The sequence below is a fragment of the Triticum dicoccoides genome, chromosome 7B (genome assembly GCF_002162155.2).
Source record: "Triticum dicoccoides isolate Atlit2015 ecotype Zavitan chromosome 7B, WEW_v2.0, whole genome shotgun sequence".
NCBI classification, from domain to species: domain Eukaryota; kingdom Viridiplantae; phylum Streptophyta; class Magnoliopsida; order Poales; family Poaceae; genus Triticum; species Triticum dicoccoides.
The window spans coordinates 307,723,482-307,750,713 of NC_041393.1; positions in this window are offsets into that span (position 1 = coordinate 307,723,482).

Consider the following 27,232-nt stretch of genomic DNA (forward strand, 5'->3'; position numbering starts at 1 on the left):
AACAACACAAGGGACACGAGGTTTATACTAGTTCGGGCCACCATTGTGGTGTAATACCCTACTCTAGTTTGTGGCGTGGTGGATTGCCTCAGGGGCTGATGATGAACAATACAAGGAAGAACTGCCTCGCGAGGGGTGTTCTTGCGTTGGTGGTTTTGGCTAAGGTTCAACTGCCCTCCCCTTTTGCCTTGAGAGTAGCTAGTCCTATTTATAGAGCGAGGCCCTGGGCCTCTTTCCCAAATATTGAGCGGGAAGGGCGCCAACAATTGGCCATTTTGAAGGGGAACATCTAGTACACTTATCCTGACTAAAGTCGGTCCTCGGCTTCCAAAGACTCTGGAGGTGACGCCGGCTTGGGCTCCACGATGACCTCCATCCTGCCGTTCTGCTGGTCTTGGTCTTGTTGCACCGAAATGGTTGCCTTTGCTTGATACTCTTGTCTGTGCTTGCTCCCTTTGCACCAAAGAGGAAACAAGGACTCTGCGCAGGCTGGCGCCCGCCTGGGTTTGGTCGTCATGGTTGCGTCACGGGCACCTCGTGAGGTACCCCGCCTTGATCTCTCCGCCTCCTCGCGAGCCAGCCTAATGAGGCCGTGCCTGAGGAAGCTTCCTGTCGTCCGCCCCGCGAGGCTTGGCGCCTCGCGAGGGTCTTGAGCTTGTGTTGATGAAGATGGGCCGTACTGGGCCACCCTATGAGCCACGCCGCAGGCAGGCAAGTCTGGGTACCCCCGTCCCCAGAACGCCGACAGCGCTGACGACGCCCATGCTTTGCTTTCTTCTTGGAGGGGTTATCCTCGGTTGTCTCATCATCGTTGGTTTCTTTCGGAGTGTCCACCATGTATATATCATATGAAGAGGTGGTTGTCCACCGCCCTGTGAGCGGTGGCTCCTATATGTCTCCTGCATCATCGTCCATACCGTCGATGTCTTCGAAGTCAAAGTCGAGCACGTCGGCTAAATCATCGATCGTGGCGACGAAGTGGGTGGTGGGTGGGCAGTGAATTCCTTCGTCGCCTGCTTCCCACTCAAGCCAAATATAGTTCGGCTCAGAGCCTCCTGACAGAGAGAGAGACTTTAATGAGTTCAGCATGTGGCCAAAAGGTGAGTGCTGAAAGATGTCTGCAGTGGTAAACTCCATTCCCGGAGCCCAGCCTGGCTCGGTTGGCTCGAGAGTGAGCGGACTAGGACCAACAACCGGATATGAGTTCGGGGGCCCCGGGTTACGGGCCTCCATAGCGGTGGGACACGTGTTCGGCTCTACTGCCGATAAGTGTGCGGCCTGCGGAGCGGGGTCCAGCCCTCCGTCAATAGGCAACGCAACCTGTCCTGGATTTAGATCCAATGCTGCTTCGGGGATGATGTCCCAGGCACTGTCTGACAGCAGGTCTAGGCCGTGCTCGTCGTGGCTGTCCGGCGCTCTTGGCGCAGGCTCGAATGCATCGAAGATCAAGTCTCTACGGATATCTGCCGTATAGTTCAAGTTTCCGAACCTGATCTGGTGGCCAGGAGCGAAGCTGTCGATCTGCTCCAACTGGCCAAGCGAATTGGCCCGCAGTGCGAAGCCGCCGAACACAAAGATCTGTCCGGGGAGAAAAGCCTCACCCTAGACCGTGTTGTTGACGATTGAAGACGCCATCAAGCCTCGAAGCGACGACACAGAGGAACTCTCAATGAAAGCACCAATGTCGGTGTCAAAACCGGCGGATCTCGGGTAGGGGGTCCCGATCTGTGCGTCTTAGGCTGATGGTAACAGGAAGCAAGGGACACAATGTTTACCCAGGTTCGGGCCCTCTCGATGGAGGTAAAACCCTACTTCCTGCTTGATTAATATTGAAGATATGTGGAATACAAGAGTAGATCTACCACGAGATCGTAGAGGCTAAACCCTAAGGGCTAGCCTATAATGGTATGATTGTAATTGTGATCGGCCTTCTAAGGACCATGCTCTTCGGTTTATATAGACACCGGAGAGCTAGGGTTTACATGGAGTCAGTTTACAAGGAAGGAAACATAATATCCGGATCGCCAAGCTTGTCTTCCACGCAAAGGAGAGTCCCATACAGACACGAGCCGAAGTCTTGAGTCTTGTATCTTGGCGCTTCTATAGTCCGGACGATATATATAGTCCGGCTGTCTGGATACCCCCTTATCTAGGACTCCCTCACCCTCCCCGACTATCCTCCTTCGTGGAGGTAGTAATTCCCCCGGTTTGGATGTGCAATGTGTGAAGCTCTGCTTCTTTGTTCTTCCCTTCGTCTTTCCCCGAGGGCACTTGACTTAGCACACGACTAAGCATCTTGGCTATGGCAAGACTAGGCGAGCCTTCGAGAAGCGGTGCCGGACACCTGATTCTCTCCGCCTTGCTGAGCCAATCCTGGCCGCGGATGGTTTTCAGAATAATGTTATGATAAATATAAACAAAGTGTTCGGTTTCTGGGTTACTTACTTGGATATCTGGGCGGTTGCTGCTCAGGCCCACATCCTCGGTGGTGTCCGGACACTTTACTTGTGGCCCAAGAATAACTTACACATCCCTTAGAGCGTCATGCCGAAGAAATGCTGAATAGTCCGCGTACCTTCTGGGTTGAACTCCCACATCCGGAGAGGCCGACGTTTGCACGGCAAGATCCGTCGGACTAGCATTACCTGAATTACGCTGACAAGACTAATGTCCCTCTCAAGAAGCTCCTGAATGTGGCTCTGCAATGTTGGTACATCATTAGCAGGCCCCCAATCCAGTCCCGCATTGGCCCATGACGCCAGTTGAGGCGGAGGGCCTGAACCAAAGTCGGGGGCAGCCACCCACTTCGTGCCTCTGGGAGTCGTGACATAAAACTACCTCCGCTGCCATAGATCGGACACGTCCGGGAAGAAGCCCTCTGGCCATGGGGCGTCGGTGTTCCTGCTTATTGCAACGCCTCCGCACTCCACGTGTGGCCCCTCAATCATCTTCGGCTTCACATTGAAGGTCTTGAGCCATAAGCCGAAGTGCGGGGTGACATGGAGGAAGGCTTCGCACACAATGATGAACGATGATATGTGAAGGATGGAGTCCGGAACTAGATCATGAAAATCTAGCCCGTAATAGAACATGAGCCCTCTCACAAAGGGATCAAGGGTGAAGCCTAAGCCGCGGAGGAAGTGAGAAACAAATACGACGCTCTCGTTGGGCTCAGGAGTAGGGATGACCTGCCCTGGAGTAGGAAGCCTGTGCTTGATGTCGGCGGTCAGATATCTGACCTCCCTAAGCTTCGCAATGTCCTCCTCTGTGACAGAGGAGGCCATCCACCGGCCTTGAAGGTTGGATCCAGACATGATTGAAGATCCGAAGTGCCTAAGCTTCGGCTTCCGGTGTTGGAACTCGAGATGCGGAAAGGCGCAAGCGTGGAGGGATAGGCCTCGGCCCCTCTATAAAGGGGGTGAATATCAAGCGTCCTCAGCATACCCGCTTGGGACTTGCCTAAAAACACGGAGTCATACCAATAGGGGTCGTGCGGTTGCCCGCGCCCATATTGATGGAGGATCCCGCAATAAGGGGAACACGATCTCGGCTTCGACAAGGCGTGCCAATAAAACCGCCTCACAATGCTTGTCGAGGCAGGCCGAGAAAAACCAGTTCGTATTAAGCCAGGCCGCGGCATAAGGGCACACCGTAAAAAAATTGTCAGCAGATTAGATTTGTAAAGTGTTATGCTCTCTACGGTGGTGTGCTAAAATTATCCCACAAAGCCGAACACAATCCTTAATCTATTTTGGAGTATTCATAGATGGAACCCGCCTTGCAATGCCGAAGACAATCTACGCGCCGGACTCATCATCATTGAAGCCTGGTTCAGGGGCTACTGAGGGAGTCCTGGATTAGGGGTATTCGGACAGCCGGACTATATACTTTGGCCAGACTATTGGACCGTGAAGATACAAGACTCAAGACTTCGTCCCGTGTCCGTATGGGACTCTCCTTTGCGTGGAAGACAAGCTTGGCGATTCGGATGTTAGATCTCCTTCTTTGTAACCGACTCTGTGTAACCCTAGCCTCCTCCTATGTCTATATAAACCGGAGGGTTTAGTCCGTAGGACAAGAACAGTCATAATCATCATAGGCTAGCTTCTAGGGTTTAGCCTCTACGATCTCGTGGTAGATCTACTCTTGTAATACTCATATCATCAAGATCAATCAAGCAGGAAGTAGGGTAATACCTCCATCGAGAGCGCCCGAACCTGGGTAAAACATCATGTCCCCTGCCTCCTGTTACCATTAGCCTTAGACGCACAGTTCGGGACCCCCTACCCGAGATCCGCCGGTTTTGACACCGACACCCATTTCTTGAATGGCCTCAATCATCCCATCAAGAAGATTGCCGACTTCAACCCTACTCCAACCTCATTGAGCTTGTGTATTAATCTACGAAAGCAGAACGTCAAGTGCAAGATGACTTCAAGTACGCCAAGTACTCGTCCAAGGGCTACATCTTCTCCAACACCCAAGCTTAAATGACTCCTCCAACTTCTACCTCAACCAAGCCATCTACAACCAAGGGCGACAAGTCGGGTAACAAGAAAACTTTGACAGCCTCAAGTCGTCCTCCTCCTACTACAAGCAACTTCAAGCCGCATGCTTCATCATCTACTCCAACCGATGAGACCGTCAAGACAAGTTCTATCAAGTGTTTCACTTGTGGCGGCCGAGGCCACAAGTCCTTTGAGTGTACCAACAAGCGCACCATGATCCTCAATGACGACGGAACCTATGACTCCATGAGTGAAGAGGAAATGGAAGCCCTTGAGCAAGTGGCCATGCACCGGCGCGTGAACAAAGATGAAGATGATAAAGTCTTTTGTGATGAGGATTCGAGCCCCGCTCTCATTGTCTCCAAAGTCTTGACTCTTCAACATCAACAAGACGAAGACCAAAGATGCCACATCTTCCACACAAAGGCTGGCATCAATGGAAGGTCCATCAAGGTCATCATCGATGGAGGTAGTTGTCACAATTTGGCAAGTGAAGAACTAATGTCTACTACACAACCTTCTTCTTGTAGACGTTGTTGGGCCTCCAAGTGCAGAGGTTTGTAGGATAGTAGCAAATTTCCCTCAAGTGGATGACCTAACGTTTATCGTCTTCTCTTTTGCAGGAATTCCAAGATGTTTTCCCTGATGAGCTACCTCTGGGTCTACCTCCACTAAGAGGCATTGAGCACCGAATCGACCTCATCCCCAGAGCACCTCTTCCTAATAAGGCTCCCTACCGCATCAACCCCAAGGAAACTAAGGAGATACAACGGCAAGTACAACAACTATCGACAACAGTCAAGTACGTGAAAGTTTGAGCCCTTGTGTCATTCCGGTCATACTTGTTCCAAAGAAAGACGGTACTTATCGCATGGTTTCCGATTGCCGTACCATCAATGCTATCACCGTTAGATACCGTTATCCTATCCCACGCTTAGATGATATGCTTGTTGAGCTTAGCGGAGCCGCCATTTTCTCTAAGATTGATCTTAAGAGTGGATACTATCAAATATGCATCCAAGAAGGTATTGAATGGAAAACCGCATTTAAGACCAAATTTGGCTCATATGAATGGCTAGTTATGCCAATGGGCTTATCCGAAGCACCCGGTACTTTCATGTGAGTCATACACTTTGTTCTTCGTCCCTATATTGGTGTATTTGTTGCGGTCTATTTTGATGATATTCTTGTCTTTAGCAAATCTCTCAAAGATCATGTCACCCATCTTAGAACCGTGTTGCAAACCCTTAGGAAGGAGTGCCTTTATGCTAATGTGGAAAAATGCCTTTTTGGTGTTGATAAGTTTGTTTTGTTGGGTTTTGTTGTATTCTAAGGGTGTTCATGTAGATGAATCTAAGATCAATGCTACTAAAACTTGACCCCAACCAACCAACTTGCAACAAGTGCGTAGTTTTCTTGGTTTAGCCGGTTTCTATCGTCACTTTGTGAAGGATTTTAGCACCATTGCTTCACCTTTACATTCCTTGAGTAAGAAAAATGCGCCATTTGTTTGGGGACCATCCCAAGATACCACATTTAATGAGCTTAAGAATTTTCTTACTCATGCTCTCGTGCTTGCATTACCCAACATTGACAAACCTTTTGAGATTCATTGTGACGCTAGTGGTCATGGCATAGGAGGTGTGTTAACACAAGAGAAGTGTCCCATAGCATATTTTAGTGAAAAACTTTCCAGAGCGCAACTCAATTACCCCATCTATGACAAAGAGCTATATGCTTTAGTGCGAGTTTTGCATGAATGTGAACGTTATCTTTGTCCTCATGAATTTATCATTCATACCGATCATGAAACACTTAAGTACTTAAAAGGATAAACTAAGTTGAACAAGCGTCATGCAAAATGGAGTGAATTTATAGTCTTTTCCTTATGTCATCAAGTACATCAAGGGTAAGGAAAATAGAGTGGCGGCCCTTTCCCGCATATGCACGCTTGTCACTAAACTTGTGTTGAATGTGATTGGCTTTGAGCACATAAAAGACTTGTATGCGCATGATCCTACTTTTGCTATTCCTTATGCCAAGTGTTTGATTCATACTTCTTGGGAACGATATTACATCATGGATGATTATCATATGAGAGATAACAAACTTTGCATTCCCGAGTCTTCTCTTCGTTTGCTCCTTTGGCAAGAGGCTCATGGAGGCGGCCTCATGGGACACTTTGGACGCGACAAGACATTTGCCACGCTCTCCAAGAACTATTTTTGGCCCAAGATGTTCCGTGACGTCTCACGCTTCACCAACCGATGCTCTACATGTCGCAAAGCTAAGTCTAAAGCTCAATCCCATGGTCTTTACATGCCTCTTCCTATTCCTTATCAACCTTGGGAAGACATTAGCATGGATTTTGTACTTGATTTGCCTAGAAATCAAAATGGAAAGGATTTCGTGTTTGTTATTCTGGACCGATTCTCTAAAATGGCTCATGTTATTCCATGCAACAAGATAGATGATGCTTCACATATTGCGAATATCTTTTGTATGAAAATCTTGAGACTACATGGAGTACCCAAAACGATTGTCTTGGACCGCGACGTCAAGTTCTTGAGTTACTTTTGGAAGACTCTATGCACCAAGCTCGGAATCAAGCTCTTGTTCTGTTTGGCATACCATCCTCAAACTGAGGCGACAAACTGTACACTCTCCACTCTACTTCACATGTTGATCAAGAGGAACATTAAGGAGTGGGAGGAGTGCCTACCCATCGCCGAGTACGCTTACAACCGCGCAAGACATTCGACTATCGGCAAGTCCCCCTTCAAGGTCATCTACGGTTTCAACCCGTTGTCACCATTGGACATTCAAACTGTTCCACTACAAGAGCGCACCAACTTGTACGCGACTGCATGAGCAAGCTACATCAAGAAGTTGCATGAAGATACAAGGCACGCCATCGAGCGCCAAGTACAACGACTCGCGACCAAACTCAACACCAACAAGCAACCCATGATATTCAACATTGGAGATCTCGTGTGGCTACACCTTCCCAAGGACCCCAACAAACGTAAGTCCAAACTTCTACCTCGAGCCGATTGACCCTTCAAGGTGCTAGCATGCTACAACAACAACGCTTACAAGATCGACCTCCCAAGCGACAAGTACAACGTGAGCGACATCTTAAACTTCAAGGACCTCTCGCCACACCATGGTGATGAAGCTTTCGATCCGAGGTCAGATCTTTCCCAAGGGGGGGGATGCGGAGCATCCCACGATCATCCCCATGGACGTACCTACATCTCCCATGACACCACTTGGACCTATGACAAGAGCTCGAGTAAAGGCTATCTAAGATAAGGTGAACTCGCTCCTCTCTGAACTACCCCTTTCTACACATGAGACATGGCTACTACCTCAAGCGGAAACACTATGTGTGACCGGGTACTTAGAAGGAGGCCACGGAACAGCTACATCCAATGGCCAAGATGGCGAGGACACCAAGTACAAGAGACAAGAAGAAGAGCTACCATTGAAGCAACAGCCACCGGACAACCGGTTGGGACCGGACGTCCGGCACCTGAAGCCCAGCCTGCCCAAGTCCGAGCCTACACATGCTACAGCGAGCGGACGTCCGGCTAGGACCGGACGACCGGCCACACCTCCCAGCAAACGGACATCTGGCCTACACCTCACGACCGGCACCATCACCACTGAAGGGAAATTAGCGGAAGTTCGAAGTGACCAGACGTCCGGCACCACCATCACGGAACAGAAACAGCGGAAGTCCGACGACTACCGGTCGTCCGGACACCCATGAGCCACCAGACGACTAGCCCCTAGCGGACGTCGGTTGCCTGTGTGCACGTAGCTTCGGGCAAAAGCCCATGTACCCCTTCACTTTGGCCCCCATCAGTACTACGACTATAAATAGACCTCTCCCACCTCCTAGATAAGGTTAGCGTTGTGATAGCTCATTTGTGAGATAGACACTCGCTCATCCATCCGGATCTGCTCCTCCAAGAGAGATCGTGCCTCTACGGAGAAGATCCACTTGGATTCAAGGCCCATAACTAGAAGAACTCAAGATCTCCTCTCGGAGAAGAACCGGTTACCCTATGTATCATCCCTTGTTGGATTCAGAACGTGTATCTCATTGTGTTTCGAGAATCTAGCGCATGTGTGATTGATCTTGTTGGTTGTGTGTTCTCTCTTGTGTTTCTCCTTGTTTTCCCCTCGTGTTCTTCATGTTCTTGGTAGGAATCTCTCCACACGTGAAAGATCGGGCGTCTAGGGTTCTACCCTACATCATCTTGGTATCATGAGACACGTTGATCACGTTTTTGGAGCCCCTACCCTTTGTTTTTCTAGCTAGATTTTGTTGATTTTGTCCTAAATCCGAAAATCTCCACCAAAAAATAGCCCCAATTTTTTTTTGTGATTTGTTGGTGTGATGAAGTTTTGTTGGATTTAATCCATGGATTTGCTTTGCCACGTGCGGATCTAGCTTTCCCCATCTTCTCCACCATTTCCATCCACAAAATCTCTCGGAATTGACCTCTCCACCTTCCTCCTCCACGAACCCGAGTGTTCATCCCATGCCCAAGTTCACCCAGGCTCCGGACGACCACTGACCACCGAACGTTCGATGACCAGGCGACCGCTCTCCACCGGACGTCCGCTGAACCCTGAAAAAACTGAATTTTTTTATTTCGGCCACCACCACCTCTCCACCTTCCTCCACCTTTTGCGAATGCCAATACCACCACCGCTTTCCGCAAGCACCACCATCGCTCACCACTACCACCTACAACGATTTTCACATGTTTTGGTCTTTGAGAATTTGAGTTGTGGTTCACGTGTCCTATTGTGTTTTGGCTATATAGGTACGGTTCGACATCAGCATCAACACCGCTCATGTTCTCCAAGGACTCGACATCGCTAACAACTGTTCGTGCCTACAAATAACTACCGCCGTGGTAACCTCGACGACATCTTTGTCTTTCCTTGCCATTTGCATTGATAACCACATAGCCTTACTTTTTGCATTGCTTACCCATCGAGACTAGCCATTGAGTATTGAAGGCAACGTGACTTGTACACATTAGTGATCATACTCCACATAGCATACATACCATATCATAGTGGTGCATATCTTGGCATCATCTTTTGAGTCACAAAGTTGTCATCGCATACACAATTGCTATCTTGGTTCATGAAGTTTTGCATGAGAAAAGAGCTCAAAAGTGAAAGAGCCAAACAAGATTTTAAGCAAAGAGGGAAAGATAAGCAAAGAGCTTATAAGCAAGAACCATAGCATCATACTACATTAAGATTGTCATATCTGATCATCTTGGATTATCCATCAGAATACCATACATATAGCATACTTGGGATAGAAGTCGTTGCATTTTTGCCTAGTAGGTTGTGCACAAGTTCCGTATCCGCCTATTGTGCAATCGTGCTAGCATCTCTCTAGTGTTTTGCAACATGAGCATTTTCGTGGTCTCCACATTTTGTCTCATTCCTTGGTTGCACGACCCCACTTATCTATTTGCGTGTGTGTTTCCGTGTACCACATCTTGCTATTGGTCTACTTGTTGCATTTGAAAACTTGTGAATCTTTTCCAACATTATTGAAGCTCACTAACAATTGCATCACATTTTGTGCCACCATCTTAACCGAGCTCCACCATAAGCTTTTACTTGTGTAGGTGTGAGAACCGACAAGAATCGGTACCAATTGTGCTATTTCCTTGTCCATATTGCAGTGATCATTGATCCATCTTCAACATTGGTCAAGGTACATTTGGTATAAGTTCTTCTCTTTCTCCCACTCACATATTTGCTTGGAATGATGGATATGCCAAGTTTTTCTACCAACCCACTCTTCATCGAGCAAGATGACGACATGTCATCCTACGTCACCAAGAGCCACCTCTTCGGTGCACACCGAGCTTTGCATCAAGAGCAACAAGCAATGAGCGATCGCATCTGCAACCTCACCACCGACTTGCGACTCTCTAACCAATGAACACGAGACTAATTCTACGACAAGCTCGACGCTCACAAACAAGAGAATGATGCAAGAATGGATGAGATTCGTGCCTTGTTGGTCAACCGCCATTCTCCCGCTTCTTCATCCTCAAGAAGGAGCCGCTCGAGTCGACACACCGACGACACCTTCTCCGGCTCAAGTACACCGACATCGAACACTCTACATCGAGCCACGCGTCAAGACTGTCAAGCATCTCGCAATCCTCTACACGGCAATCATTCATAAGAGCAATTCGACGAGCAAGCACATCGTCATCGACAAAACCAAGTACCTCTCGCACAAGCACAAGAAAGGCAACGTCAACGTCTCCAAGAGGAAAAGCGATCACGACAACATCAAGACGAATAAGATGCCGAGGACGAATGTCAAGAACAACGACTACGTGAAGCACAAGCTCTTGAGGCACAACGTGCCCTTCAAGAATCAAGTCGAGCCATTGCCAACCGCCACCGGGATAGGCGCAATCATGAGGAAGCACTTCTAGAAGAAATTCAAGAGCGACGCTACCAAGGACGAGTGCATCAACAAGTTCCTCAAGCTCCTCCACAAGCTCCACAAGCTCCACAAGCTCCTCCACAACATCATGTTTATCAAGAGCAAGACAAAAATTGACATACTCCATGCCAAGAGCAACATGAGGTTGATAATGCTCCTCATCAAGGACGTCATCATCACCCTCGATCCCAACACAATGAAGAGCAATGCTATGGCAAGCTCAAGTTCACCATGCCCAAGTTCAATGGAAGCAATGATCCCAGAGTACCTATCATGGGCATTGAAGGTCGACAAAATATTTCGCTTGCACAACTATGAAGAAGAGAAGAAGATTGCTATGGCATCCCTTGAGTTCCAAGACTATGTGCTCATATGGTGGGAACAAGTCCTTGAGCACTGAGAAGCAAGAGGTGAACCACCAATCACCAGATGGGAGGTAATGAAAGATGTCATCCGTGCATGCTTTGTGCCAACCTACTACAACCGCGATCTCTTCAAGAAGATCCAACTACTCAAGCAAGGAACAAAGAGTGTTGAAGAATACTACAAGGAAATGGAGATAGCCATGATAAGAGCCAATGCCACAGAAGATGATGAGCAAACTATGGCCCGTTTCTTGAATGGCCTCAATCATCCCATCAAGAAGATTGCCGACTTACAACCCTACTCCAACCTCATTGAGCTCGTGCATCAAGCTACAGAAGCGGAACGTCAAGTGCAAGATGACTTCAAGTACGCCAAGTACTCGTCCAAGAGCTACGGCTTCTCCGACACCCAAGCTTCAATGACTCCTCCAACTTCTACGTCAACCAAGCCATCTACAACCAACGGCGACAAGTCGAGTTACAAGAAAACTTTGACAACCTCAAGTCGTCCTCCTACTACTACAAGAAACTTCAAGCCGCACACTTCATCCTCTACTCCAACCGATGAGACCGTCAAGACAAGTTCTATCAAGTGTTTCACTTGCAGCGGCCGAGGCCACAAGTCCTTTCAGTGTACCAACAAGCGCACCATGATCCTCAATGATGACAGAACCTATTGAAAGAACATGCGGTGCCCCCATGTTTGGTTTTGGTAATTGATGACAATCTCTATGGACTAATGGTTGCCGTGAGTTATATTTGAAGGGTTTGTTCATAGGCTTTTCTTGGAGTCCATTTGTTGGTTTCAAGAAGAGTTTGCGATGACCATGGTGCTATTAAGAAATTTTCCAAAGACCGCTCGTTTCTTGAATTTTATCATCTTCAGCCGCACCACCTTACTCCAAACACGGTGGTGCTGCTGTCGGCCTTCCTCACTATGTGCGAAGGTTTCCTCGGCATCCTCCCCACCATCGAACTTTGGGGGGAGTTCTTCCAGTCCAAGATCGGTACGGTCGTCGTGGGCGTGCCGGCTCCATGCGGGGCCTTCATTGCCATGCGGAGATCGACAGCCGACAACCCGTTTCCGACTATCGCGTTGATCCAGCCGGTGAAGCTCTGGCAGAAATCCTATTTTTATGTGAAGAACGTCGCTCCGCAGGGTGACTACATCAACTTGATGGCTTACGTAGCCGGCCTGCCGGCTGGGAGGCAGCCCTCGTGGTCTTATTGGGCCAGGTCGCTGATGCCGGCTCGAGAAGGCGCCGTCGCCCGGCTTTGGGTGTTGATCCAGTCGGAGCGCCTGACTGGGTCCGACCTGATAGCCGCCTTCGTGGAGTGCTGGGTGCTCCCGCTCCAAGGCCGCAATCATCTGATCTGCCAGATGAGCGGCCGCTTTGACCCAAGCCGGCTGAGCACCAAGGAGATGCCTCACGACGAGGTATCTTATATGGTGAACTACATCGCCAACTGCAAGTCACTGAGGAGTGGCAGTATGGCAAGGAGCCGTACTCTCGCGCCACCCCCCGCCTGTGGTAAGCTTTCCTTCTTTTCTTCTTCTCTTGTTGCCGAGTTCTTTCTCGCTGGCTTCTAACCAGTCATCTTGTTATTAATCAGAACCCCCTCCTTCATCCTTCGGCAGGGACCGTGGGGGAGGAATGCGAGTTCGCCCCCGACCGCGTGGCGGACGACCTTGACAACCCGTACTTGGGGGCAGCCGCCTTGGACGATGACGTCGTGGGGGGAGGCGGTGATGCAGGCGGCTCCGGGTTCACCGCCGGTTTCGATGACTGGCCTGATGATGACGAGGCCGAGCCTATTCTGCGCCGCCAGCCGGCATTCGACCATCAAGGCGCCGGCCCTTCAAGCGGGCCAGCTGCACGGGGCGGCACGCAGAAACGCCGAGCGGCACCAACTCTCTTCGATGATCGGCCGAAAAAGCCCAAGGGTTCCACGGTGGCGACCAAGCAGGACGAGGCGGCCGCGAAGGCAACCCGCTTCCGCAAGGTGGTGAAGCAGCCGCAGGCGGTTTCGGCGTAAGTATTGACTCTCGCACGCCTTTCTTTCTTTTCTTCAGTCGGCGTTCTTCTAAGCCTTTTCTTGTTTTATCAACCAGGGCTATGCTCTCTCTTGTGCGGACTACAGCCGCCTCCATAGTCGGAGGGGCGAGAGGATCTGCAAGCTCCCGCCGCATAGACCCTCGCGCCGAGCTCCAATCGGCGACGGAGCGGAACACACGGGAGGCGCGGAAGGAGCGGGAGGCAGAGGAGCAGAGGCGGCTCAGGAGACGATGACAGAGTCGGCTGAGGCGCCGGCCGATCGGTGGCCGAGGCTCAGGCGGAGGCCGCAGCCGTAGAGAGGGCGGTGGAGGCCCTGCGTAGCCAGCCTCCACAACTCGACATCCTCCTCCGCACCGTAGCCCCCAAAATCTCGGTGCCCCCGCCAGAGGAAGCCGATCGCGACCAGCCGGCGATGGAGAGGGAGGGGGCGACATAGTCGTCCCGGAGGGAGAGGCGGCATCGCCGCCGTCGGTCGGAACAGGCCAAGGTGGCCAGCCCGAAGTGCCGCCTGAGCCGCCGGTTGGAGGCGAGCCGACTGCGAGGGCAGATCTTGTGGTCGTCGGCGTGCAGGGAGGGCGGCTTCACAACCGGACCCGTAGAGGGCTGCAGGCTCCAGCTCATTGTCGCATGACCTGGAGATGGCCAGTGTCAGCTCGCCAGGGTGGACGCTGGGCGGTGGGACGACCGTGCTGAATGTGGCAGCGCAGGATGTCCGGAGCCGGCTTCAGTCTCAGGCCACCACACTGAAGCAGTACACCCAAGAATTTCTTGCGACGCGGTCGGCCATTCGGGTGAGTCTTCTTGCTCTTGATTTCTTCCGTGGGGGCGCGTCAGCGCACCCACTGGGTGTAGTCCCCGAGTTCCGAGTCGGCTGCTGAGCAGGCGGCTTGGAACTTCTCGGAAGACTTTGATTTAATGATTTGTTCTTGTTCGCACCTTCGTCCTATTTGCAGGACTATCACAATCTCCACGCTGCTACCTTCAACTCCTAGGCCCGGGAGGTGAATCAGAAGGCCGACGATCTGACGGAGAGCCAGTGTGAGTGCTTTTGTTTTTTATCTCATGTGGGGGCGCGTCAGCGCACCCACTGGGTGTAGTCCCCGAGATTCGGGCCGACTGCGAAGCAGTCGGGTCGGATCTTTCCTGACGACTTCTTCCTTAACTTCTTCATCTCCATATCGGCAGGAGTCAATGCCGACTTGAGGTAGCAGCTAGGCATGGCCTAGACCGCCCTTCACACCAGGGAGGGCGAGCTCAATGCCTTGGTTCAGGAGCGTGATCGCCTGGCCAAGAAACTGGCCGACCAGGAGGAGAACCACAAGGCGGCCCTGAAGATGGCGCAGGACAGCGAGGCCGCCCTCAAAGCCGAGTATGAGATCGAGGCGGCGAGCTGGGCCGAGGCGAGGCAGGCTCTGAGTGAAGGCTACGGCTAGGTTGAAGATTTGATTGACGGTAGGCCGCCCTCTTCTTTGTTCCTTTGCTCGTCCTTGTAATCTGGTTTATCTTCTGATTTGTTCTATTTCTTTCTTCTTTATGAAGAATACTTCCCCGGCTACTCCGTCGCCGCCAACCAAGCCATCGAAGCTCATCATGAGGCTCGGCGGCAGGCTGGGGTTGAGATCGCACCGGACGCCAACCGGTCGCTTGAGGAGCAGCTTCTGGCGATCCAAGCCCGCCTCCAGCCGGCCTACCGCATGCTCCGCCGTCTTCAGCGTGCTGGAGCGCAGGTGCTGGCTGCTCTCTAGCCCAGTGAGGTGATTCCCCGCACCCCCAGTTGGACTGCCGACTGGCTGGAGGTAGCAATCGGCCGCCTCGAGGCCTAGAAGGCTTCAGCAGCTCGGTCCGGTGCTCGACGGGCGCTAGAGTTCATCCAGGCTTGGTATCCTGGGCTGAACTTGGACCAGCTGCGCACCTGGTAGAAGGAGGCTGATGAGGAGCTGGAGGCGGTGCGGTCGGCTATCATCCAGCGCGGCTCGGCGATCGCCGACTTCACCAACACCAGCGCCTTTGCTCCTGAGGTAAACGAAGACGGCGTCCCTCAGCCGGAGGAATGGTTTGGGCTGAACCCGGCCGATGGTGAAGACTCGGTGGAGGAGATTGACTCCAGCGACGAGGGCGAAGAGGAGGAGGAGGAAGACGGCGAAGACATTGTGCCGGATGGTGAAGCAGCCAGCCAGCTTCAACCTGGTCGTGCCTCCAGCAATGAGGCGCGTGCGAATGCACCGCCTGCCACAGGTGACGATCAAGCTGAGACTCGCCAGCCGGCCACTCCTCCAGCCGACACCGCCATCTCCACCAATATGTCCGACGCCCCAGTTGCTCCCTTGGCCTAACTCATCGTCTTTACTTTCCTGCACGTTACTCCTTGTACAGCTTTTTATTAACTTGGCGCAGTTCCACCCACTTTGGGTGTATTCAAACTTTGTCGAACGCCGGCCTTTCGAAGGCCTTTTGTGTAAATATAATTATGCATGTGCTTGGCTTCCATTCCTACTTGCTTTTTATCTTTTGGTTGTTTTCCTTTGCCGCCCTCCCTTGGTCGCCGCCTTCCCAGCCGGACAGCTGCTCTGCAGTCTGTGGCCGGGTAAGGAATTGGCCGTGTGGGAAGGCAAGTACTTGAGCCTTCTTAGATTGTAGAAGAATAAGAAGGGAAGCCGGCCAGCCGGCTGCTTCGATAGCCGGATGGCGGTGGGGGGGGGAGCCTGCTTGTGTTATGTAAGTTCGTTACTCCTTAGCCGTTTTTCATGTGGGCCTCCTTTTCCACCTTTGGCTCCTGCCAGTCGAACAGCCGATTCTTCGAGCTGTGACTTTCACAAGAGAGGACTTGGGTGCCGGCACATTACTTGTATGAAATGCAGGTAAAACTTGGACATAACTCAAGGCGGCAAGTCCCCGGGCCAACTAGTCGAACCCGGTGCCGGACGAAAAAAGCGAATGTAGTGTCATAACCATGGGTATGATACTTGTGAAGAGTTGGAGTCGGCCGCCGCCTGCTATGTCGGTGCAGTCCCCGGGCCAGTTGCAGTAGTCCTCGGGCCGAGTTCGACTATGGCAGTCCCCAAGCCGGCTGTCGAAGTCCCCGAGCCGCCTGCTTTGTTCCCGAAGTCAGATCCGACTACGTCGGGGTCAGGCGGCACGAAGATGGAACTAGATTCCGAAGATGGCTTGACAGACGGCTTGAGGAGGCGTTGGAGGGCGACGCCGGTTGGTATAGCTTGCCGGGTGGAGCCTATTCGTGCCAGGCAATCTGCTTGCTCGTTGTCGGCCCGTGGCACGTGGAGGAACTCACACCCCTCAAAGTATCTGCTGATTTGCTGAATGAGGAAGCGGTAGCTTGCCATGTTTGCGTCCTTGGCGTCCCAGTCGCCGGATGATTGTTGGACCACCAGGTCCTAGTCGCCATAACACATGATCCGGCGGATGCCGAGTTCCTTGGCCAGCCCGAGCCTGTGTATGAGTGCCTCGTACTCGGCCACATTGTTGGAGGCGGCAAAATGGATTTGCAATGTGTATCTGAGTTTGTCTCCTTTGGGAGAGGTGAGGACGATGCCAACTCCCAAGCCGATGCGCATCTTGGATCCGTCAAAGTGCATCCGCCAATGAGTGGAGTCGGGGGCTGGTGGCAGGTACTGGGTCTCGGCCCAGTCGACGAGGAAGTCGACCAATGCTATGATGCTGGTGCGGGGCTGGTAGTAGATTGTGTAAGGAGCCAGCGCAATGGCCCATTTCGCCACTCGGCCGGATGCATCCCGACTGCCTATGATCTCGGCGAGCGGGGCAGTGCATACGACCGTGATGGGATGCTCTTGAAAGTAGGGCTTGAGTTTCTTGGAGGCGAAGTACACACCATAGCACATCTTCTGATAGTGCGGGTAGTTCTGCTTCGAGGTGGACAGTACTTCGCTCAAATAATATACCGAACTCTGCACTACCTGAGCTCGGCCTTCTTCTGGAGGCTGAACCACGATAACTGTGCTAACCACCCGGCTAGTGGCGACAGGCGGCGTGGACAGCATCTTCTTTATCTCGTGGAAAGCTTGGTCCGCCTGGTCATTCCACTCAAAGTGAGTGGACTTCTTCATGAGTCGGTAGAGGGGGAGAACTTTCTCTTCGAGCCGGCTCATGAAGCGGTTCAAAGATGCCAGGCATCCGGTGAACTTTTGGACGTCTCGCAGCTTGGTAGGAATCTTCATTCCCTCTATGGCCTTGATCTTCACTGGGTTGCATTCAATGTCGCGTTCGGAGACTAGGAAGCCTAGATGCTGGCCGGTTGGTACCCCAAACACGCACTTCTCAGGGTTGAGCTTGATCTGGAACCGGCGCAAATTTTCAAAGGTCTCCTTGAGGTCTTCCAGCAAGGTGCCGCGTTTCTCCGTCTTCACCACAACATCGTCTACATAGACATGGGCATTTCTGCCGAGTTGCTTGAGGAGGCATTTCTGCATGCAACGCTGAAAAGTGGCACCGGCATTTCTCAAGCCGAATGTCATAGTCAGGTAACAGAAAGCTCCGAATGGGGTGATGAAGGCGGTCTTCAGGCGGTCAGCTGGGTCCAGTTTTATCTGGTGGTAGCCTGAGTAAGCATCCAAGAAACTCAACAGCTCGCATCCGGCTGTGGAGTCTATCACTTGATCAATCCTTGGCAGAGCAAAAGGATCTTTACGGCAGGCTTTGTTGAGGCTAGTGTAGTCAATGCACATGCGCCACTTCTTGTTCTTCTTCAACACCAGGACCGGGTTGGCAAGCCATTCTGGAAAGAACACTTCCATAATGAAGCCATCTGCCAGAAGCTGGGCTATTTCTTCTCCGACTACTCTTCTCTTTTCTTCTGACAGGCGGCGCAAGGGCTGCCTGACCGGCTTGGCATCAGATCGGACGTGTAGCTTGTGCTCGGTGAAATCCGTCAGGACACCCGGCATGTCTTTGGGAGACCATGCGAAGATGTCCCGATTCTCACGGAGGAAATCGACGAGCTCGCCTTCCTATTTGCTGTCGAGGTCGGAGCCCACAACAGCGTACCTCTCCGGGTGCTCCGGGTCCAGGGGTATCTTCTTTGTCTCTTTGGACGGCTGGAAAGAACCTTGAGCATCACATTCCTTGGGGGCGGGGAACAGGGCCGGCTGCTTGCTAGCCATGGCCACAACTCGATTCAGCATCTTCTTCTCTTCAGCAATCACCAGGGACTCGGCCAGCCGGCTGCTGGCAGCTGCACACTCAGAGGATTTCTTGTAGTCTCCGGCTATGGTGATGATGCCCTTGGAACTCGGCATTTGCATCTTGAGGTAAGCGTAGTGGGGTACATCCATGAACTTGGCCATAGCAGGTCGGCCAAGCAGCGCGTGGTATGGGCTCTCCAGATCCACTACCTCAAACCATATTTCTTCTCGGCGGAAATGATCCTCGCCCCCAAAGAGGACATCCATCTTGATTTTGCCGATTGGTGAGCAGGATAGGCCGGGTACGATGCCATGGAACACAGTCCGACTTAGCATGAGCTGCTTCGGCTTGATGTTGAGCTTCTCCATGGTATCACGGTACACTATGTTGATGCTGCTCCCGCCATCTATCAGCACGCGGGAGAAACGGGCGGTTCGCCTTTCTGTTGCGAGGGTGGCATCCAAAACCAATGCATAGGAGCCAGGAGACGGCATCACCTCTGGGTGATCGGCCTGGCTCTAGCTGATAGGCTTCTCCGACCAGTGCATAAACTTGGGGTTGTTGGAGGCGACCGCGTTGACTTCTTGCTGCTGTCAGTGCCGGCTGCGCCAGTCTTCTGTCTGGCTTGTAAAGACGACGTAGGCGGCATGTTCATCGGGGAACTCATCTTGAATAGCTCCGACCGCTGGCCGAGTGGCCGGCTGCTGTGGGGCTGGAGGCGGCTGGCCTGCAGGCGGAGGCGGCAACAGCCCCTCGCCCTTGGAGATTTGCGTGAGCCAATGGCACTTCCGAGTTGTGTGGTTGGACGGCTTCGCGCCGATGTGGAATTTGCAGGGGGAATCAAGGGTTTGCTCGTAGGAGAAAGCCAGCTGCCAAGCCGGCCTGCCGCCCTTCTGCTTCTTGGGTGCCGGCCGCCCTTCAGGTTGTTTGTCTTCGACTGTGGCCACCTGCCGGCTAGTCGAAGGCGGCACAGGGGCCTTGCGCTTGTGGTCGCTCTGGTATGGGCGTCGGCTCGATTATCCAGCCGGCGTCTTGGGAGCCGGAGCTAGCACCTTTCCGGAGGCGTCTACTCAGAGCTCGGTCTTCATCGAGGAGTCGGTCGTGGCGTACTTGTCTGCTATGATCAGCAACTCGTCGAGGGTAGTCGGCTCGTTGTAGAGGAGTCGGTGCTTGAGGAGGGTGCCTTCTCTGCACCCGATGGTGAAGTACTCTATACCTTGAACCTCGTCCACCCCCTCGCAGGAGTTGCGGAGCTCGGCCCAACGAGTGAGGTAGTCGCGGGTTGATTCATTGGCCACTTGTACGCACAAGGAGAGCTGTCGGGGCTTGGGAGCCCGTTTGTAGGTGCTGGTGAAGTTGCATATGAAGGCTTCTGTGAAGTCTAGCCAGCTGTTGATGCTGTAAGGCTTGAGGCTATTGAGCCAGGTGCGTGTAGTGCCTTGGAGCATCAAAGGGACATATTTCACGGCAACGCGCCTGTTGCCGTTTGATATGCGAACTGCGGTGGAGTCGTTGATCAACCAATCTTCTGGCTTCACGGAGCCGTTGTACTTGGGCGTGTCTCTTGGGAGCGAGAACCCTTTGGGGAAGGGCTCGTCACGGATGCGAAGGCCGAAGCAAGGTGGGCCGACATCATCATCTTCTTCTAAAGCCAGGGATCGCGCAAGACGGTCGATCCAATGGCGGGCATCATTCTCGCCGACTCCTTCGCGGCGACCTAGTCGGCAGCTGAGAGTCAGATGCACGACAGGCGGCGGGGTGGGATATCTCTCCCCACGAGGCGGAGGAGGAGGCGGGTTGCCTCGTCGTTCCACACCTCGAGGGCGGCCTTCTGTGTCGCGCTCGATGGTGACACGAGTCCGGCTGTGGCTAGCAGCCGGATCCTTCTCTTGTCTTGCATGGGCGCCGCCTGTAGTCGGCGTCTGTAATGTCGCGCAGTGCTCTCGATGAGGGGGGCTTCCAGCGCGGACGCCGGCTTCGTGCCGCTCTACGGCTGCGTCGATCAACTGCTGGAAGCGTCGGATCATGTAGGGGAGTTCGTCGGCCCACAGTCCATTCAACTCGTCTACGATCGACTGAGTGGCGCGTAGGTTCTCGAGAGGCGTGGCGTAGACTGGGCAGTCTGCTCCCAGCATGCTGGCGATGGCCGTGCCGCGCTTTTTGACGACGCCGACTCGGCTTGGCTCTTCTGGAGGCGGCGTACCGAAGGCGGCGCGGTCAACTTCGCGCTGGTGGGCTTCAATGAGGCGTCTCATGGAGGCTATCCTCTGGCCCTCCGCAAGGAGAGCAAGGCGGCGTGCCTCCAGCGTCTCGGCGTCAGCGTCCGCCGGGATGGGGGCGGACAAATCGTGCAGCGTTGCCTGCAGCACGTCGTGGGCGTTATCGTCGGAGGTGACGCCGTGGCTGATGACTAGCACCTCGATGACGGTGCTGCCGCCACTGTCGGCTCGAGGAAGAGAGTCGTCGAAGATGATCATGTTTGTGGGGAAGGCGTCGAGCGACGCCGTGTCGGAGTCGACAAGCATCGGGTCGGTGGAGCCAACCGACTCCAAGTCTGCGGTAGGCTCGCTGGAGATGTGGAGTTGGTCGAGGAGGCTGACGAGGCGGCTCTCGGGGCAGCCTGTGCCCACGTCGGATGCGGGCTCGTCGGAGATGCGAACCTCGCCAAGAAGATCGGCGAGGCAGCTCGCTGCGCAGGCGTCGTCGACGCTTTGCAGCACGTCGGGGCAAGCGCCATCGGGCGTTCCGGGCTGGCTACGCTCGCTGGGGAGGAAAAGGGTTCCCGTCCAAAGCAGGTCTTCGGACGACGGTGCACCTGGCCCCATGGTGGGCGCCAAATGTCAGGTGGTAGGTGTGACATATGCCAATGGATGGCTTATCATTGTGGGAGCCAGTAAGACATCGTCGGTGCCTGGAAACGGGATGAGGCGAAGACATGCACGCCGGCGGATCTTACCCAGGTTGGGGGCTCTCCATGGAGATAATACCCCTACTCCTGCTTTGCGGGTTCTCCGCATGATCACTAGATCGATAAGAAGCTATAAGAGGCTCCTTGAGCTGTTCGGTGGGAGGAGGAAGAAGGGCAAGGCTAGCTCTCTTATCTCCCTATGGTAGTGTCTAAAACTCTATGAGATCAACCCTTTGCATGGGTGCCCCTGGGGGTTTATATAGGCCTACCCCCAGGGGGTACAATGGTAATCCGACTGGGCGCGGGCCCTAGCCATCATTGTCTATGGCCGTCGGCTTCTCCGCCAGCCGCTGGGGCCCGCTGGCTGCCGGCTCATTGGTCGACAGGCCGGCCCCACCACTTGGGGGTCTTGTCGGGGGCTAGTTACTATTGCCTCGCCCCTGATGATGAGGGCTTTGTCGAGGTAAGCATGGCTACAGTGCCGCCACCTTGCGGGCTCTCACTATAGCCTTACCTCGTCTTGTCTCCTTAATGGTGCGCACGCCCCGAGGAGGGGAGCAAGCCGGCCATAGGTAGCCGTCCATGCCTCAGGCCGGCTGGGGGAGGCCAGGCCGCCTTTAGGCGTCTGTATGACCGAAGGGGCCCGCCGCCTACGGGCCAAACTGGCAGCCCGTCGTGGAGGGCGTCATGATCAACATGGCAACAGTGCCACGCCGGATGGGTGTTGGCTGTCCCGTACGGCGTACTGGAGCCATGCTTGCTCCGAGATTTGGGGGTGGCAGGGTCCACTGTTGCCACGCCCCGTCCCATCATCGTTATGGGGGTGCAGACTTTTAGGGCACGGCCCTTGCTGCTTGCCAGGGGCCGGCCTTTTGGAGTCGATCTTCTTGGGCTGGCTTCTTGGATACGGCCCCTTTATGGCCGGCTTCTTGGAGTCGGCCCCATCGTGGCTTCCTCCAAGAGAGTTTAGGGCCGGGCCGCCTTCCGATAGTCGGCTTGTGAGGTAGCCGGCCGGAGGAAGGTGGCCCCGCGTCTTAGGTGCTTTAGGGCTCGATCGGCCTGTTGTTTTTTCAAGGGGCCAAAGGGAGCCGGCTAGGCTACCCGTGGTCATTTACTCCGACACCTGGCGCCACCAAAGATGTCGTGGTTGAACACGATCACCTATGGTTCCATCAGCCCCTTGTGGTTCAGCAGGGGGGAAATCACGGAGCACAAAGAGTGGAAGCCGTGGAGCAGCACAACAAATGGTGACCCAGGTTCAGGTTGCTGAGAAGCGTAAAACCCTACTCCTGCCTTGGTGGATTGATGGGAGGACCGTGGTGGAAACGCAGCGCTCAAGCCCGACAGGGTCGCCTCGGGGAGAGCGGCTACACTCGTATGAGTGTACAAGGGTGCGAATCCTTTTCTAGGTTGCCATGGTCCTCCATTTATAGGCTAAGGGGCTGCCATAGTGGAAAAACAGTCATTATCTACTGATTAGATAGCCAACAGTGCTATCATACCTAACTCTGGCAGTTAGGACAAAGAGCATTAAATGCACTGCTAGGTGTCACACTGAGGATGCAGCTCGGCAAGCTTGCTGCGCCGCTTAATCATCTTCCACCTGTCTGTATAACACGCCTCTGCACGGGTGTCATATAAGGGGAATCTCCCTTCCAAATGCCCGCCACGTGCCAATTGACAGCCACTTAATCACTTGGGGGCTCAACACCACACTGATAAGTGACTTGCATCATTGTGCAGTGGAGCGGTGGAGTCTTGGCAGGGAGATTCGCCCTCAGCGGCCCCGGCAAGCCTATCAGGGAAATCTTGGGACTTGTCCTTGGTGATGTCTCGACCTGACCGGGCTCACCTGCCCGGTAAGGGAGGTCTTTTCTTAGCGACATCTTGTCCCTTGGCCTGTCTTGGTCTTCTTGATCCGCCCTTTGATTCATCAAAGAGCTATCTCTCTGGCTTGGTCTCGACTTGGGAGCTTTGTGCTGCTGGGGTGGAGGCCTACTATCCATGCACAAGTCAGGGGAAAACATACACACATGTTTGTGTACCCTGACAGAGGGGCGTGCGAGGTTGAGGGGGTGTAGATGGCAGAACTTGGAGGTAGGGGGTGGCTCACCGGAGGCGATAACGACGATGAACTAAGGCGGCGACCATGAGATTGGAACTAAGGAGGCGAGGGCTATGGTGTGTATTGGGGTAGGGTTTTAGGGGGGTTCAGGAGAGGAGAGCGAGGGCTATTTATAGGGCACGTTTTCTTGGGCAGGAGGGAGAGTTGTCTAGGGTTTAGGCGAGGGCGTGGACACGACCGGCGTCGGGCGAGCGAGATATGCGGGTGGGGGTTGCGGGAGGCGGGAGAAGGGGTGGGGTCCGCGGGTAAGTGGGAGAGGGAGAGGTGAGGCATGTCGGGCGACCGAGGCCTAGCGGGCAGGGTAGGGCTTGCCATTGTGGTTGGTGGCCGGCTTGGCCGCGACTGCCTATTGGGCCGGTTGGCTTCGCTGGCGCTTGGGGTTTTCCTTTTTTTTGAATTTCTACAGAGGGAAAAGATAAACTAGAAAAAATAAAAAGAGTTTATATAGGATATATATATATATATATATATATCAAAAAACTTAGAAAAATAAAACCCGCAAGATGAACTATTTTTCAGAGGCAAAATAAAAAATTATTAAAAAACATTTGTTTGAAAAATCCAAATAAAACTTAAATTTGAATTCAAAACTTTTGGCATTGTTTTCTTTTGACATTTTGAAGGAAATATGCCCTAGCAGCAATAATAAACTTGTTATTTTATATTTCCTTATTCATGATAAAGGTTTATTATTCATACTAGAATTGTATTGATAGGAAACCTAAATACATGTGTGAATACATAAACAAACACCGTGTGCCTAGTGAGCTCTACTAGACTAGATCATTGATCAAAGATGGTTAAGGTTTCCTAACCATGGACATGAGTTGTCATTTGATAACGGGATCACATCATTAGGAGAATGATGTGATGGACAAGACCCATCCATTATCTTATCATAATGATCGTTCAATTTCATTGCTATTGCTTTGTTGATGTCAAATACATATTCCTTCGACTATGAGATTATGCAACTCTCGAATAGCGGAGGAATACCTTGTGTGCTACCAAACGTCACAACATAACTGGGTGATTATAAAGATTCTCTATAGTTATCTCCGGAGGTGTTTGTTGAGTTGGCATAGATCGAGATTAGGATTTGTCACTCTGAGTATCGAAGAGGTATGTCTGGGCCCTCTCGGTAATACACATCATAATCTTGCAAGAAAATGACTAAGGAGTTAGTCATGAGGTGATGTATTACAGAACGAGTAAAGAGACTTGCCGTTAACGGTATTGAACTAGGCATGACGATACCGACGATCGAATCTCGAGCAAGTAACATAGCGATAGACAAAGGGAATTACGTATGTTGTCATAACGGTTCGACCGATAAAGATCTTCGTAGAATATGTAGGAGCCAATATGGGCATCCAGGTTCCGCTATTGGTTTTTGACTGGAGAGGTGTCTCAGTCATGTCTACATAGTTCTTGAACCCGTAGGGTCCGCACGCTTAACGTTCATTGACGATATATTATTATATGAGTTATGTGATTTGGTGATCGAATGTTGTTCGGAGTCCTAGATGAGATCACAGACATGACATGGAGTCTCGAAATGGTCAAGAGGTAAAGATTGATATATGGGATGATGGTATTCGGACACCAGAAGTGTTTTCGGGGGTACCGGGTACTTATCGGGTCACCGGAAAGGAGTTTCGGGCACCCCTGGCAAAGATATGGGCCTTATGGGCCAAGAGAGGGGCTGGTGCGCCCCTATACAGGTCGGCTCTATGAGGAGGATAAGGAAAGAGGGGAGGGAAAGGAAAGTGTGGAGTAGGACTCCTCCTTCCTCCCCTCTCCCCATCTTTCATTCCCCCTTCTTACAAGGAAATGGGGCGCAGTCCAAGGCAGCAGCCCTGGGGCTGCTGCCAGGTCTCTTGGGGCGCCCTAGGGGGTGCCTCCTCCCCTCCCACCTATATATACATGGGTAGGGGGCCCACACAACGACACACTACAGTGTCTTAGCCGTGTGCAGCGCCCCCGTCACCCGTTTACTACCTCGGTCATATTTTCGCCGTGCTTAGGCGAAGCCCTGCGGAGATCACTTCACCGTCACCGTCACCATGCCGTCGTGCTGCCAGAACTCATCTACTACCTCGCCGTCTTGCTGGATCAAGAAGGCGAAGGACGCCACCGAGTTGAACGTGTGCAGAACGTGGTGGTGTCATGCGTTCGTTACTAGATCGGTTGGAGTGCGAAGAAAGTTTGACTAGCTTCCGGTCAACGTGGGTACGTAGACACACCCACCCACCCCTCGTTGCTATGCATCTCCATGGATAGATCATTGTGTGTGTGTAGAATTTTTTTGTTTTCGATGCAACGTTTCCCAACAGTGGCATCATGAGCCAGGTCTATGCGTAGATGATATGCACGAGTAGAACACAAAGAGTTATGGGTGGTGATATTCATATTGCTTACCACCAACGTCTTATTTTGATTCGGAGGTATTGTAGGATGAAGCGGCCCGGACCAACCTTACATGTCCACGCACATGAGACCGGTTCCACCGACTGACATGCAACTAGTTTTGCATAAAGGTGGCTGGCGGGTGTCTGTTTCTCCTACTTTAGTTGAATCGAATTTGACTACAGAAAGTCCTTGAAGAAGGTTAAAAAAGCATACTTGATAATCACCGTTGTGGTTTTTGCATAGTAACCACTGTTCTTGGTAGAAAGTAGTAGCCACGTAAAACTTGGAACAACAAAGTAGAGGACATCTAACTTGTTTTTGCAGGGTATGTTGTGATGTGATATGATATGGTCAAGACATGATGTGATATACATTATTGTATGAGCTGAGCATGTTTTGTAAGATATCACGCAACCGACAGGATCCTTATGGTTGTTTCTTTATTGTATGAAATGTAATCGCCATGTAATTGCTTTACTTTATCGCTATGAGTTAGCAATAGTTGTAGAAGCAATAGTTAGCGAGACAACCACGATGCAATGATGAAGATCAAGGTGTCGAGCCAGTGACGATGGAGATCATGACGATGCTTTGGAGATGGAGATCAAAAGCACAAGATGATGATGGCCATATCATGTCACATATTTTGATTGCATGTGATGTTCTCCCTAAGTTCGTCATGTTGAGACACCACGTGATGATCAAGTGTGATAAACTCTACGTTCACATACAACGGGTGTAAGACAGTTTTGCACAAGCAAAATACTTGGGTTGAACTTGACGAGCCTAGCATGTACAGACATGGCCTCAGAACACTGGAGATCGAAAGATCGAATGTGAATCATATAGTAGATATGATCAACATAGAGATGTTCACCATTGATGACTACCCCATCTCACGTGATGATCGGACATGGGTTAGTTGATTTGGATCACGTATCACTTAGATGACTTGAGGGATGTCTATTTAAGTGGGAGTTCTTAAGTAATTTGATTAATTGAACTTTAATTTATCATCAACTTAGTCTTATAGTTTTGCATATCTATGTTGTAGATCAATTGCTCACGCTGTAGCTCCCCGTTGATTTTTGATATGTTCCTAGAGAAAAATAAGTTGAAAGATGATAGTAGCAATGATGCGGACTGGGTCCGTGATCTGAGGATTATCCCCATTGATGCACAGAAGAATTAT